The following is a 12,298-nucleotide window of genomic DNA, read 5'->3' as shown; positions in this document are numbered from 1 at the left end:
CCTCTGAGAAGGACTAGATCTCTGCCTGTATCAAACACTGAACACCTGCCCACAGAGCAGCTGGTGGTGCTGATGGGAGAGGGATGCTTTTCCCTCTCACAACTATGCTGTCTTGTTCCCGGTCTTCCTTTAGCATCTATCCTCCCCCCCCACACACACACATACACACACCCTCCTTCTCATTGCAGTCTCTTCCTCCCTCCCCTCCACTGGACGCAGAACACCATGTTTCCCATCCCATGCCAAACCCAGCTGAGCCCAAAGGGTTAAGGGAGACCTAGGTCTGGGAGCGAACTCAGGCAGCACTGGGGGCTAGCTCAGCCACAGGGGGGAACTGCTGCAATGCTGTGCAAGGCCATGATTTGTGAGGGTTGGCCACTGGCCAGCACTGGGATCAGCCCAAGCAGTGGCCACTAGGTAGAGCTCCAAGCTCGCTGTTGTCTGTCAAGGGCAGTGCACATGCAGGGCTGAATTGTTACTAATTTGTATCACCATAAGTGCCTGGGAGTCTGAGTCCTGGACCAGGCCCCCATGGTGCTCAGCACTGTACAAACAGAACAGAGGGCTGGTCCCTGCCCCAAAGAGTTTACAAAACCCATACAACCCCCTTAAAATCAATGGGCATGATGTGCATCCCCATGTTTTGATGGGGTAGGATAGACCAGGGATTCTCAACTTTTTCTTTCTGAGGCTCACCCCAATATGCTATAAAAATTCCATGGCCCACCGGTGCCACCACAATTGGTTGTCTGCATATAAAAGCCAGGGCCAGTGTTAGGGGGTAGCAAGGAGGGCAATTGCCTGGGGCCTCAAGGCCCATCGCCCCCCTCCCCCCCATGAAGCTACGTTGCTTACCCTTTGGCTTCAGCCCTGGGTGGCAGGACTCGGGGCACTGGACTTCAGCCCCATGCAATGGGGCTTTGGCTTTCCGTCCAGGGTTAGATTCTCTGCCTGCTGTCCTGGCTGGGGTCGGTGGCCTGGGCTACACAGGAGGTCAGACTAGGTGATTTAGTGGTCCCTTCGGGCCTTACACTCTGTGTGCTGTGATGCACTATGCAGCATACAACATTCCAATTTGCTAAGGACTTTAAATGCACTGTGAACTGCTCTTGGCCCTTTTGCATGACTAGCCCCACAGCCGTGCACAGTGGAATCACAGGGGCTTGGCTTAGCTGCCTGAACTCGTCAGGTTCACTGGCCACTGCTTCTGCTCTCACGTCCCTGAGGTGATGCTCCTATAGGACCCAATCCTGCTCCCGTTGAAATCGATGGCCGATCTCGCAGCGGGACGAGGATTGTCCCCAACTTGCAAGTACAAACGGTTTGGAAGGGAAGTGTATTTAAAGTGGTTAATATTGTTATTTAGATTATGGGAACACACACAGGCCCCCACTGAGCTCAGAGCCCCATTGCGCCAGGAGCTACCCACACAGAGAGAGACAGTCCCTCTCCCAAAGAGCTTGTGCTGTAAATAAGAGAGGAATCAGAAATGGAGGGACTTGCCCAAGGACACCCAGTAGATGAGTGGCAGAGCCAGGTCTAGAAACCAGTTCTGTTGACTCCCAGTCCAGGGTCCTGGGCATTAGGTAATGCTGCCTCTCCGTTAAACAGTCAGGTTAATATTTTGCCCATTTGTGTGACAGTCTCAAACTCCTTTGCAAACATTAACATTCACTGCAGATCAGTTTCGTTAGTCACAATACAGAGACTAGGACAGAGAGGGCAGGGCCAGCCTCATTTTCAGCAGGCTGAGCACCCTCAGCTCCCCCCGATGCCAGCTGGAGTTGCATGTGCTCGACTCCTCTAAAAATCAGGCTAGAGGTATCTCAATTTGGGTGCCAAAAATCTGAGGCCACTTTTGGACAAAGTGCCTGACGTTCCATAGTGAGTCAGCGGCAATGAAGAAGATAGAACCCAGGAATCCGGGGTCCCAGATTCCTGCTCTGGGTACTAGCTAAAACTTTCTTCCAGAGATGGGAATCGAACCCAGGAATTCCAGCTCCCCCTTCCTTTTCCTATCTGCTAAATAATATTCCTTGTCTCCTGTTTTCAGTAACTGCTAAATTCAGAATTCCTCTCATTCCAATTCCTTACTCAAACATCACTGCTGAGGGGGAAAGCCTGTCTCTTTAATAAATCACCTTTGATGCATTCCCCCTTTATTTCCCCCCAGGGTAAATAATGTCAGGATATACTTCAATTACACAAAAGCACAGGTTAATTTTAGACCCAACATTTAGATTTTTGTAAAAACAAGATTTTAAAGCTACTAAGTGCAATTAAAAAAAGTTTCCATTCAACAAAGAACCCTTTGAAAACAGTGTTTTTTTGTTTCCCCCCCTTTCATGGTGTGCAACCCACACACTACAACATTGGGCTCGTGCATGAGAACACAAAAGGGCAAGAGGCAAATCCAGTGTCATTGTCTGTGTAGTCTCGAGAGGAGACAAACAGTGAAACGTTTAAAATGTAAAAGCTGAATGTCTCAAACACTTTCCATTTTGATAACTTCAGGCTCTGTTAGGATTACAGGAAAAGATGTTTGGTTTTTGGAAGCTATTGGGCCAAATCCTCAGCTGGTGTAAATCAGCCTCCACCTATTGATTTCAATGCTGATTTACACCCGCTAAGAAGCTGGAGGCTAATCTGGGTATTTTTCCCCTTTAAGTTGTAGCATGTTGGAAAACCCTGTGCTATGGTGAATTTCTTTCACATCTCTTTCCACACCTGTTCGTAAGTGGCCTGGTCTCGCATTCTGATTGCCACTTAGGAGAACTGGAAATCTCATTGATCCTTGTCCTGGAATTTCATTCAAAAGGCTTAATTATATTCTTTTAGCAAGAGGTGCTCCAATGTACAGAAGTGCCCTTTAACAAGTCCATTCCTTAATTCTTTCAAGTGGGCTTGCTGGAAGCTGGATGTTCTGTACCCTCAACAGGACAAAAATGAGAACCCCACTGGCATTATTTAGTGTGGCATCATAGGCCTTGGGGAGGTTAGGTTGACCTCACATGTTCTCTTTAAGAACCGGAAAGCTAAAATCTGGGAAGTTCTTGACAGCCAGTCACTGGGCGGAATGTACTTTCCCCTGACGTATCCATTTATTTATTTATTTATTTAAGCTGTGGAATAAACAAGTAAACCTCCCAGCCGAACGTCCCGAGTTAGCAGCCAATTCTCCTCCATCCTGCAGCCGACTATCAAATAAAATAATTCATGTGTTTCTGTCCATTTTGGATAAGCCTCTACGGATCCCCAGGCACTGCTGCTATTACGCGCTGCCGAATGGTGCAGTGAGGTAAGAGGCTATGCTTTCTATCAAGAGAAAATTTTACATGGGGGGGAAACTTTGGAAGATAGCTGGAGATATCAGCCAAGAGCTGAACCTGGAGACAGGTTCAGCTCTTGGCTGGGTTTTGTTCTTGGCTGGCCACTTTGCTAATTCCTAAAGGTGTTTGCATGTAAACAAGGTTCTCTTTCGCTTTGATCCTTCAGTGAAGTTACGGTGTTGAATCGACAAAGTGACTGTTGTGCTGTCAAAATAGAGGTAGGATGGTCTAGCAGTTAGGGCAAGAGGCTGGGAGTCAGGACTCCTGGGTTCTATTTCCAGCTCTGGCTGGGAATGGTCTAGTGGTTAGACCAGGGACTAGGCGCCAGGACGCCTGGGTTCTATTCTCAACTGAATCTTAACCTCTCTGTACATCAGTTTTCCTATCTTTTAAATGGGGCTTTTTAAAGAAGCTACTTAACCACCTTGGGAAAGCATGTTGAGATTCTCAGCTGAAAGATGCTACATAAGATGCTGTAGCCCACGAAAGCTTATGCTCTAATAAATTTGTTAGTCTCTAAGGTGCCACAAGTACTCCTGTTCTTTTTGCGGATACAGACTAACACGGCTGCTACTCTGACACCTATATAAATTCAAAGCGTTATTAGTATTATTTATTAACTCACTGCAACCAGGGCCGGCTCCAGCTTTTCTGCTGCCCCAAGAGGCAAAAATAAATAAATAAATAAAATTTAAAAAAAAAAAAAAAAAAGCGCCGATTGGCGGCAGCTCAATCGCACCGCTTGATTCTTCAGCGGCAGTTCGGTGGTTGGTTCTTCACTCCCTCTCTTCCTCTTCGGCAGCACTTCGGCGGCAGCTCAAAGAGGAAGAGAGGGACTGAGGGACCCGCCGCCGAAGTCCCGCCGAAGACCAGGAGGTGCCGTCCCTTTGTATTGGCCGTCCCAAGCACCTGTTTCCTTAGCTGGTGCCTGGAGCTGGCCCTGACTGCAACATTGAAGCAAAAGACATATGTGGGCTGTGAGCTAGTGAAGGGTTGCATTTGCATCCATACAGCTTGAGAAAGGACCAAGAAACATGAGATGTATATGGAAAAGTCATTTTTGTACACTCACATACATTTCAGATATCATTTGGGGTAAATCTCCCCATACTCAGTGTCCCCTCCCTTCAGACCACAGCATCAAATCCATTGCACAATAATGGGGAACTGACACCCATTAGCAGAGGAATAAAATGCACCCAAATGTGATTCTGCAAACAGCAAAACAGACAGACAAGAAAGGATGGGGTCAGGATCTGCTCTTGCAGCCAGGGCTGGAGGAAGCCAAAATCAGCTTCTCAGCTGGGCTGGGCTCTGTTTGTTTTTCATGAGCAATGATGGAGAGTAGGAAGTGGTGCCAGACCCAAAGCCCTGACCCCAGTTCACAAGGCAGGTGCTTGATTATTATTATTGCTATTCGTTATTTATATTACAGTGGAGTCTCCAGGCCACAACGGAGATCAGAGCCCCACTGCTCTAGGCCAGCGGTTCTCAAACTGTGGGTCGGGACCCCAAAGTGGGTCACGATCCCATTTTGATGGGGTCACCAGGGCTGGCTTAGACTTGCTGGGGCCCTCTTAAGACCCACACTAAGGGGTGAATCCTGCTCTTCCCATGACTGCAGAGGGCCCCCAGCAGTAGAACAGGTCTGGTGGGATGGGGGAGGGGCTCTGCAGGGATGCTTGGAACCGTGTCCTATGGGAGTTCCATGCATGTGGTGGGGCCCGGGAAGCCAAGGCCCTAGGCTCCCCAGTGCTCATCCCCATGGGAAGCATGCATAAGGGCTGGTGCAATGAATCACCTCCAAGAGATGGCGCTGCAGGATACCTCCCCATGTCCACTGTGGATCTGCCCAGGACCCAGTTTGACTGGTAGCTGGACTATCAGGGTGAATGTGAGGCTCTTCCCTGGGTGAGTTTGTAGACCGTCTGAGGGCCAAGAGCTCCGGGAAGGTGATCCCTGTGCTTTCCCCACATAGACAGGCTGCAGCATCCCCGTGGTCCCCCCTCCACCCCTGCCCATCCAGCCCAGAACCTGCCTGCAAGGATGCAGGGGATGGTGCTGTTCAAACGCTGGCTCGCTCTGTTTCTGCTCGCTGTCGGAGCTGGAGGGGCTCGGAGTCAGGACACCGGTAAGTGGGGACTGCTTCCGGAGGGGCGTTTATTCCAATACACTGCCTAGGGCAATCCCAATCCCTACAGGTAGGTGCTGATGACTCCCAGGGTGTACCCCAATGAAGACCCCAGGCCCTACTCTCTATGCACAAGGAGGGGCAGGGACTGGTGAGGGGACCCACAAAGTGAGACCCCAGGCCTTGCTGTCCATGTACACACATGTGGAGGGGACTCCCAGGGCTGTACCCCCTATTGGGACCCCAAGCCCCATTTCATGTGTAAAGACAGAGGGCCAGATCCCCAGCTGGTGTAAATCAGGGGCGCTCTATTGACTTCAGTAGAGCTACCCCAGATTTACATCTGCCATGGATCTGGCCCGCAGGGTGGATTCTTTGGGAGGATGCGGGGGTGGGGCGAAGGGCCCTGGCTCCTGAGAGTTCCTTAGTATTTTGGAACAGCCGTGAAAAGTGAGCGGGGAGGGCATCATTTAGGGGATGTTTGCACCGCAGCTGGGAAGCCTGGGCTGACAGACTGAGTCACCGGGGTACGCCTGCTCTACATGGCCGTGGCTAGCCTGGGTCAGCTGACTCAGGCTCACGGGTCGGCTGCAGGGCTATGACATTGCAATGCAGACCTCCAGGCGAGCCCACCAGCGGGAGGGTCTCAGAGCGTAGCCCTGCAGGGCGAGCCTGAGTCAACTGACCCAGGCTCTGAGACTCAGCACCATGGGGTTTTTTATCACAATGAAGACACAGAGCTTAAGGCCAGAAGGGACCATTCTCTAGTCCAACCTCCTATATAGCACAGATCACAGGTCCATGCTTCCTCCACACTGAGCCCAACAACCAGAATCAGACGAAAGCACCACAGCCCCCAGTAGACCAGACGATTACAGGACACAGGCAGAGAACGGGAGGGACCGAGGTGCGCCTCCCTTACCTGCTACCTCCAAGCTCAGCTGGCTAGCTGAGCCTCTGTTGGTGCGGCAGCGTCCACACTGCTATTTGTAGCCCGAGTCTGTCTGCCCAGGCAGGAGACGCGCTCCCAGCTGCAGCGCAGACATCCCGGAAAGGTCCCGAAGTAGGGCTGAGTCCTGAGAAGCTGTTGACCACCATGGTCAGGTGGGCGAGACCTTGGCACACGAGTCCCCAGGCAAGTGTGGGAGGGAGACGGACTCCTCACCCCTTGGGCTGCTGTGGAGATGTGGAGGGGGCGGTGGTGAGTGAGAGGAGGCCGGGAGCTGGCTGGGTCTCCATGTTCTGCCCTGCAGGAATATGCCCCCTGCACCTGCTCGTCAGCCTGGACGTCACTGATTACCAACAGTCCAGCCTGCACCAGTACCTGGAGGGCATCATCTGGGAGCTGTTCTCCCTGACCAGGGTCAGCTGCGCCCAGCTCAACGTCACCCTGAGCATCCAGAGCGTGGACCAGGGCGGCGGGGTCCTCTTCCAAGCCCGCCTCGCCAAGTACCAGCACGACGTCTTGCAGCAGCTGCGTGTGGTGCACGCCTTCAGGCGCACCTACCTGAACCAGCCCTCCCTGCACAGACTGCTGGAGATGAGCCGAGGCCTGCCAGAGAGTAACAAGGTAGAGCCTTAGCTGACCCAAGAGCTCCGCATGGGCACATCCTGCAGGGCAAGGACACCCGCTCAGCGGGCTCCCTTCCTCGGCTAGCTCTAGCCATTTAACCCCCTTGCTGCCAGTTCCCTGCTCAGCTCCCATTGTTCCACCGCTTTTTCACAGAGGAAGGCTCCTAGGAGCTCAGCAGAGGGTTCACCTGGCTGCCAAGGTCAGCACAGCAGGTGCATCTGGCTTGGGCAGAATACCTGCTACATCGGGCAGAATCAGAGCTGCGTTGCTGCTGCTGGGGAGTGTTGTGTGGTCCCAGGCTGGGGGACACCAGCTGTCTCTGCCCTGGATCCTGCTTCCTCCAGGTTGATGTGCCCCAAATGTGTCTGTGCCCCAGGTGCTGCTCCTGTTTACGGATGGGTTGGACGATGATGTGAGGAAGCTGGAGGAGATGTCAGCCGCTCTGCGGGTGCAAGGTATGTGGCTGGATCACACAACTTCCTGGCGACCAGTGGTTAGATCTGGAGGGGAAGAGGTCTTCAGAAAGTTAGACTTGGGCACAGTCAGACCTCAGGAGGGGATTGGGCGCAGGGACATTGATGGAATGTGGGGATCTCAGGACGGATTGAGCATGGTGTCTCTGTTCCCCTCTTATCCCAGGGACTGTAGTCCTTCACTACGTTGCGTCTGGTTCCATGATGCCACGTTTTACCATTGCCCCATGGTGCTGATCTGCCCTGGCACCATCCACCCCTTCCCTCTGAGGATCGCAAAGCACTTTACAAACATTTACTAATCTTTATCCGCCCTGTGCGGCGGGACAGTGTTATTGCCTGCATCCTATGGATGGGGAAACCGAGGCATGGAGATGTTGAGAGACAGAGTCAGATAAAAAGAACAGGAGTACTTGTGTGACGGGTTGGATCACAGAAACCCCCTTGGGAGCTGCCACCCAATGTGCCAAGACTACCCCTGCTTCCGTTTTCCCTGCCAGCTCAGGATTCCAGCACCCTGTCTTGCTGAGCCAGACACTCCAGTCTGCTCTAACAAAGACTCAGGGTCTGAATCACTTGTCCCAAAGCTGCAAGTTTACCTGAAAACCAGCTCACAGGAGTGTGCTTGTCTTTAGCACTCAGATGCCCAACTCCCAATGGGGTCTAAACCCAGATAAATCCGTTTTACCCTGCATAAAGCTTATGCAGGGCAAACTCATAAATTGTTCACCCTCTATAACACTGATAGAGAGATATGCACAGTTGTTTGCTCCCCCAGGTATTAATACATACTCTGAGTAAATTACTAAATAAAAAGTGATTTTATTAAATACAGACAGTAGGATTTAAGTGGTTCAAAGTAGTAACAGACAGAACAAAGTAAGTCACAAGCAAAATAAAATAAAATGCGCAAATCTATGCCTAATCAAACTAAATACAGATAATCTCACCCTCAGAGATGCTTCAGTAAGTTTTTCTCAGACTGGACACCTTCCAGGCCTGGGCACAATTCTTTCCCCTGGTACAGCTTTTGTTCCAGCTTAGGTGTTATCTAGGGGATTCTCCATGATGGCTCCTCTCCCCCTCTGTTCTCTCCCACCCCTTTATATATCTTTTGCATAAGGCGGGAACCCTTTGTTCCTCTGGGTTCCCACCCCCTCCCCTCACTGGAAAAGCACCAGGTTAAAGATGGATTCCAGTTCAGGTGACATGATCACATGTCACTGCAAGACTTCATTACTCACTTGCCAGCACACACATATACAGGGAGACTCACAGGTAAACAGCCATCTGCAGACAATGGGAGTCATCAAGATTCCAAACCATCATTAATGGCCCACACTTTACATAATTACAATAGGCCCTCAGAGTTACATTTTATATTTCTAGTTTTAGATACAAGAGTGGTACATTTCTACAAATAGGATGATCACACTCAGTAGATTATGAGCTTTGTAATGATACCTTACAAGAGACCTTTTGCACAAAGCATATCCCATTTGCATTATAGTCACTTATTATCAAATTTTTTATAAAACCATGTAGACTGCACAACGTCACACCCTCCTCCTGAACTTACTGCCACTGACCATGGCGGAGGCAGTATACCTAAAATTCGTTTTTGGGCTCCCCTATGGGGCAGACACTCCTGTGTCCCCCAAAAGGGAAAGAGACCCTGACCCAGCTGTAGGCTCACAGCTACCAGCTATGAGGGACCTTTCGCTGGCCAGCAAAATCCCCCCCCTTTCACTCAGGTTGGGTTTGCTTCCAGCTAGAGTCCTTGGGGTTTGTTCCCACCGCAGCAGTCACCAGGACCCCAACTTCCAGCTCCAGGATACATGTCTCTGTGCACCTCTTCCACTCCATTACAGCCAGGTCATGCTTCTGGGTCTTAATTGCTTTGTCTCTTAAGTCCAGGTTGGTGGGCAGCCTTTTCTTTTTCCAGGTCAGCCTTTTCCCAGGCAAATTGTACATCAGTTTCGATTTGTCTTCCCTTGAGACCACCACTCGATGAGCTGGGATACCACAGAGAACACCCTCCTGCCAGAACAGGCACCCCTCCCCTCCTGTCTTGCTAGGTTAGACACTCCAGTCAGCTTCAGCACAGACAGAGGTTGGGCCACACCCATCTGCAGTTCACTGAAACTGAGATGTACTCAGCTCAGGGGCTTCTTAGTTAACAGAGACATTTCCAGCGCCCATTGTTCAGTCTTTCTGGGCAATTTGCAACTTGTGTAGTTTTAGCTTCTTTTGATCTTCATTCTTACTTATTTTGCTTCCTTTTCTGTCCCTAATTTCCTTTCCCGAAATAAGCAAACAGAAAATAACAAACCAGTAACCACTTTGTCTGTTCTCCAGCCACCACACTTAAAACTCACTTAAAATCACTACCAGTATCTCAAAGCAATCAGCTGTGCACAGATCCTGCCGACTACGCCACTGTGACGGGTTGGATCACAGAAACCCCCTTGGGAGCTGCCACCCAATGTGCCAAGACTACCCCTGCTTCTGTTTTCCCTGCCAGCTCAGGATTCCAGCACCCTGTCTTGCTGAGCCAGACACTCCAGTCTGCTCTAACAAAGACTCAGGGTCTGAATCACTTGTCCCAAAGCTGCAAGTTTACCTGAAAACCAGCTCACAGGAGTGTGCTTGTCTTTAGCACTCAGATGCCCAACTCCCAATGGGGTCTAAACCCAGATAAATCCGTTTTACCCTGCATAAAGCTTATGCAGGGCAAACTCATAAATTGTTCGCCCTCTATAACACTGATAGAGAGATATGCACAGTTGTTTGCTCCCCCAGGTATTAATACATACTCTGAGTAAATTACTAAATAAAAAGTGATTTTATTAAATACAGACAGTAGGATTTAAGTGGTTCAAAGTAGTAACAGACAGAACAAAGTAAGTCACAAGCAAAATAAAATAAAATGCGCAAATCTATGCCTAATCAAACTAAATACAGATAATCTCACCCTCAGAGATGCTTCAGTAAGTTTTTCTCAGACTGGACACCTTCCAGGCCTGGGCACAATTCTTTCCCCTGGTACAGCTTTTGTTCCAGCTTAGGTGTTATCTAGGGGATTCTCCATGATGGCTCCTCTCCCCCTCTGTTCTCTCCCACCCCTTTATATATCTTTTGCATAAGGCGGGAACCCTTTGTTCCTCTGGGTTCCCACCCCCTCCCCTCACTGGAAAAGCACCAGGTTAAAGATGGATTCCAGTTCAGGTGACATGATCACATGTCACTGCAAGACTTCATTACTCACTTGCCAGCACACACATATACAGGGAGACTCACAGGTAAACAGCCATCTGCAGACAATGGGAGTCATCAAGATTCCAAACCATCATTAATGGCCCACACTTTACATAATTACAATAGGCCCTCAGAGTTACATTTTATATTTCTAGTTTTAGATACAAGAGTGGTACATTTCTACAAATAGGATGATCACACTCAGTAGCTTATGAGCTTTGTAATGATACCTTACAAGAGACCTTTTGCATGAAGCATATCCCAGTTACGTTACATTCACTTATTACCGTATTTTCTCTAAAACTATCCCAGTTACATTATATTGACTTATTATCAAGTTTTTATAAAACCATATAGACTGCACAACGTCACAGAGATGTTGAGAGACAGAGTCAGATAAAAAGAACAGGAGTACTTGTGGCACCTTAGAGACTAACAAAGAGTCAGATAGGGAGTCAGGTGCCAAGTCACCTAACCCACACCCCGCTGCAGTCAGCAACCTGTGTCTCCCCCTGCTCCGTATGCCACGCTGACCCCAGCTCTGGCCTCATTTCTATCCTAGGCCAGCTCGACGCACTAGTGACTATCGCAATGAACAATGCTACCAACCTGGAAGAGCTGCAGCTCATTGAGTTTGGGCGAAGGTTCAGGTACAGCCAGCAGCTGAGCATGGAAAGCCCCGAGATTGGCAGCGTTTTGGCTCAAGAGCTGGTAAGGGAGGGCCCCTTCCCAGCAGGTTGGCTTGTGGGCCCAGGGGTCTGACCCCTTCTAGCAGAGGGCAGAGATACTTGACAAGTATCAAGTGGTGGGTCTATCCTTTGGGGTCCATCCCTGGCCCAGCTGTCTGGCTTGCACGGAAGCTCCTCTGCTCTGAGTGAAGGAAGCCTGATGAAAAGGCTTGTCTTCCTAGCAGTGGTCAGTCACTTGCTCTGTGTCAGCCTGCAGCTCCCCTGCGCCTCGCACGAGACCCCAGGGGATTCGCTCTCCGGGCCATGGGGCAGAGGTCCCCATCCTGGCTGTGACGCTGACGCTCTCTGTCCCGCTGCAGCTGGCTGTGTCAGAGAGGAAGTGCTGCCACCCGTGCCCCTGCACCTGCATTGGATTGCCAGGCTCGCCAGGCCCCTTGGGCGTTCCAGGGCGCAAGGTAAAGCGCTTGCCGCGGGTCGCCGGTCCTGGTGCTGCATGCAGGGCTGTCACATGCAGCCTCTGCTTGGGGGGGGGGGGGCAGGGGGCTGTGCTGTTTCCTTCCAGTGCTTTGGATCAGACTCTAGCAGGAGTGTGAGGCTGTGTGTCTCACAGCCTGCACCCCCCCACTCTGCATGGAGGTGACGAAGCAGGAGTTGTACTCTCGGTTCCTTTACACTGGTGCAAAGCTCCACTATCCACGTCCTGCACCAGTGTAAATAGTGACTCCTGCAGATGAGGCTCCAAACTATGCTTGGGAACAAACTGCTCTGCACGGCTTTGCAGCATATCTGCACTGGTGGTGTGACACCAGCAGAGCTGCCAGTGCAAAAACACCCTGTGCAGACGA

This window comes from Emys orbicularis, chromosome 2, assembly GCF_028017835.1.
Source record: "Emys orbicularis isolate rEmyOrb1 chromosome 2, rEmyOrb1.hap1, whole genome shotgun sequence".
In the NCBI taxonomy this organism is placed as follows: domain Eukaryota; kingdom Metazoa; phylum Chordata; order Testudines; family Emydidae; genus Emys; species Emys orbicularis.
The sequence above is the reverse complement of the archived record's forward strand: the minus strand, read 5'-3'. Positions refer to the sequence as shown.